Source organism: Triticum dicoccoides, chromosome 5A (assembly GCF_002162155.2).
Source record: "Triticum dicoccoides isolate Atlit2015 ecotype Zavitan chromosome 5A, WEW_v2.0, whole genome shotgun sequence".
Taxonomy (NCBI): domain Eukaryota; kingdom Viridiplantae; phylum Streptophyta; class Magnoliopsida; order Poales; family Poaceae; genus Triticum; species Triticum dicoccoides.
The window spans coordinates 239,700,679-239,704,979 of NC_041388.1; positions in this window are offsets into that span (position 1 = coordinate 239,700,679).

A 4,301-nucleotide genomic window follows, 5' to 3' on the forward strand; every position below is an offset into this window, starting at 1 on the left:
TTAAATGATAGTAATTGACATATATATTTTCAAATGAATGTTGTAGGATGAGTCATATGGTCCTAGCGTTGATCACGATGAGGGAGAGATCGATATTGAGGAGGCTCAAAGGCAGCAGAAGATGCTTGAGACACATTGGAAGGTCATGGCTATGACCTTTCGGTCACAAGGGGATGCATACATATTCTACAACAATCACGCCAGAGAGCACGGGTTTAGTATCAGGAAACAGAAGGTGAAACGAGGTGCTTCGGGAATGATACGGTACCGGCGGTTTCTTTGCTCCAGGGCAGGGAGAAGGCAAAACAAGTTCATAACCATGGAGGGCCGCAAGCGCAGGCTTAGACTGGAGACTCGTTGCGACTGCGGTGCACATATGGTGGTGAAGCTGGACAGAGAACGTGGCGTTTGGTTCGTCGCATCATTCGTGGATGATCACAACCACGCGATGGCTCGGCCCGATGAGGTTTGTTTTTTTGTGGTCACACAGACGGATTGGAGATGGCCAGAGGGCCGAGATATTGGCGATGGAACCGGCCGGGATAAGAAAGCATATTATAATGGACAACTTCATCAGCAGATACGGTTCGTACGATAAGTGCGGGCTTATCAGGAGGGACATTTACAATCTTTGCTGCAAAGAAAAAATGAAGCTCATTGCAAAGGGTGATGCAGAGACGACAGTTGGCATTATAAGGAGCAGGAAGGAGAAGGACCCTGAGTTTTTTTGAGTATGTGCAAGACAAGGAAGGGAGACTGAAGAGTATGTTCTGGTGCGATGCACAGTCGCGGAGGGACTATTAGGACTACGGAGATGTGGTCGTGTTTGATAGCACGTATAAGATGAACAGATACGGTATGCCGTTCGTCCCCTTTGTCGGAGTTAACAACCACCATTGCACCACAGTGTTTGGTTGTGCCATCATTGCTGACGAGACGGAAGAGACATACGTGTGGCTGCTACAGACATTTATGAAGGCAAATTGTCAGGTGAAGCCAAAGTCAATCATCACAGACGGTGACGCTGCAATGATCTGGGCTATTCGGACTGTCGTTTCAGATGTTTTCCATCATCTTTGCTCCTGGCATATCGAGAAAAATATGCAGAGGCACCTGCATTACAAGTCACTGGATGAGTTCAGATTGCTCTTGTACTATGCCACCTCTCAAGCGAACTTTGAGCAGAGGTGGAAAGCTTTATATGATAAATGGAAGACGGATAGAACTGAAGAGTGGCTTGACAGGATGTACAGGAAGAGGAGACTGTGGGCAGCTTCATATCTTTCTGATGGTTTTTTCCTTGGTATGCGAAGTAACCAGAGGAGTGAAAGCCTCAACTCCTGCCTTCACCTTCACCTGGACTATGGTATGACTATTGTAGATTTGGTGGTGCATTATGAGAACTGTATAGTTCGCCTGCGTGAGAACGAGGCGTACGATGACTACGAGGCATTCTAGAAGGAACCACCATCGGTTACTGAATATAAGGCCCCTGAGGAGCATGCCGCCAAAGTATTCACACCTGCTAATTTCTACATCCTGCAAGATGATTTGCATAAGATGGGTCAGTTGGAGATATTTGAGACGCTCGTGGGAATTGGCCGTCAGACATTCATGATGACATGGAAGGATAACCACAAGTTCAGGTACAATGTTGTTTATGAACCAGGTAACTCAGAAGAAACTATTACATGCAGTTGTCTTAGGATGGTTCGGAAAGGGCTACCATACAAACACATTCTGTTTGTTCTCCATCATCTGAACTTAACTGAAATATCAAAGTGTTGTGTCCTGCATCGGTTGTCCAAACATGCGAGAGATGGGTTGCCTGTGCAGCGGAAGAGTGATATGTTTGGATGGGGTTGGTCAGGGCCATTGGAGAAAGAACGATATGGTGCAATAACCATTAAAACCGCAGAAGCTGCTCATGTTGCAGCAAATGATCCCTTCTTATACGACGAGTTGATGAAGTGTCTGGACAACATAATAGCGCAGAAAAAGATTTCATAGGATAAACTTATAGGAAGTAGAAGGTATGCTATGCTGAAGAAGGAGGCAAGTCAGGCGCAACAAGTTGAGCCTGGTATTGGTGATCCTCAGAAAGTTTCGACGAATGGTGCACCTAAGAAGGGGCGATCGAAGGGGGCCCCGACGTTACAAAGAATGGTAGGCCAAAAGATTTTACAGAGAAGAAAAATGGTCCTTTGTGCAGACTGTGTGGTCTCCCGGGTCATAACAAGGCTACATGCAGTAAGAACGAGAAGTGAGTTGCAACCTTTTTATTTTTGTTATGTTGCTACTTTGATTTTACCAAATATATTTGCTCACCCATTTCTTTATGTTTTGTTCAGGAACTGGGCGTAGAGACGCAACTTGGTTTGTAGGAAGAATAAAAGTGATCGCACGAGTCATGTTTGAATAACCTATGCTATTTTTATTCGCACATGTGTGCCAGAAAACTTGATATGTACTGCAATTTTTATTCGCACATGTGTGCCAGAAAACTCGATTTGTACCGTTACGTGATGATTTGTACTGTTTCTATATGCAGTTTCGAAATTCTGTTTATTTTCTATGATGATTACTAGACCTGATTTGTATTCATTGTACTGTGATAAAATGCGGCCGGACGCTGCTATTTTGTACTGTAATTCCCTTTGTGCTGTTTTGAAATGCGGCCGGCCGCTGCTTCTGTCCAAAGTAGCAAGTTCGGAAAAAAAATTGCCCAAATACTGGCCAACGCTCGATGCATTTCCTAGGATTTTTCCCGTGAAAATGCCGTAAAACACTGGCCGGACGTGACCCAACGTTCGTTTTGTGTCCGTTTTCGTTCCAACTTTGCGTGGGGCCCTACATAGGCCGTGCCCGCATGTCCGCCCACTTTGGTGCAATTGCATGCATGCGATCACGTACCCCCAGTGCAACGAGCTTCTTTACGGTCTACCGGAGGGGGGTTCCCGACTATTTTTTTCACTTCGCCAAATGGCACGAAACTTTTTCCGCACGTTGGCATCACCCTCGACAGCACCCACGCCAGTTTGCATATTTTTCCGACGCTTGATGCATTTCCTAGGGTTTTCCCCGTGAAAATGCCGTAAAACACTGGTCGGACGTGACGCAATGTTCGTTTTGTGTCCGTTTTCGTTCCAACCTTGCGTGGGGCCCTACGTAGGCCGTGCCCGCATGTCCGCCCACTTTGGTGCAATTGCATGCATGCGATCACGTACCCCCAGTGCAACGAGCTTCTTTTCGGTCTACCGGAGGAGGGTTCCCGACTACTTTTTTTTACTCCGCCAAATCGCACGAAACTTTTTCCGCACGCTGGCATCACCCTCGACAACACCCATGCCAGTTTGCTTATTTTCCGACGCTCGATGCATTTCCTAGGATTTTCCCCGTGTTAATGCCGTAAAACACTGGTCGGGCATGACGCAACGTTCGTTTTGTGTCCGTTTTCGTTCCAACCTTACGTGGGGCCCTACATAGGCCGTGCACGCATGTCCGTCCACTTTGGTGCAATTGCATGCATGCGATCACGTACCCACAGTGCAACGAGCTTCTTTTCGGTCTACCGGAGGGGGTTCCCGACTACTTTTTTTTCCTCCGCCAAATGGCACGAAACTTTTTCCGCATGTTGGCATCACCGTCGACAGCATCCACGTACCCCTAGGGCGACGAGCAACGAACTTTGGTGCATTAGTCTGCAGTTTCAAAATTCTGTTTATTTTGTTTGCTGTCGTTTCATGATGATGATGCCATTGTATGTGTTATACTACCTGGGTTGACCGACGTGGTGAAAAAACGCACCCGTCCATGTTATTGTCTCATGCCATTTTTTTCCTGTGTTATTGTATCATGCATGTTTTCCATATACACACCGCCACAAACCCGTGCATGACAGCAGATCCAATCCACAGAATCGCACCTACCTCGTATCCCAGCCAACCAGCGCCTCCCTCGGATCCCGCCGCCACGGACCCACCGAATCCCACCTACCGTGGATCCCAACTGGCCAACCAGCGCCTCCCTAGGATCCCGCCACCACGCACCCCGCACCCACCGACTTTGACCCACCCCACCGCATCCTCCTCGATCTCCCCGCCCAATGCACGCCTCCAACACGCCCACACAAAAAATTTGCCCCGCGCGGGCGAGGAGAGGGGGGCGTGGGCCGTGGGAGGGGGCGAGTGCCGCCTTGCCTCTATGGGCCGAACTGGGCCGGCCGGTGACAGCGCAGAAAACGGCCTCCTGAGCCCTGCGGCGGCCGCGTGCACTGAGGGGCGAGTTGCAACGCCATATTT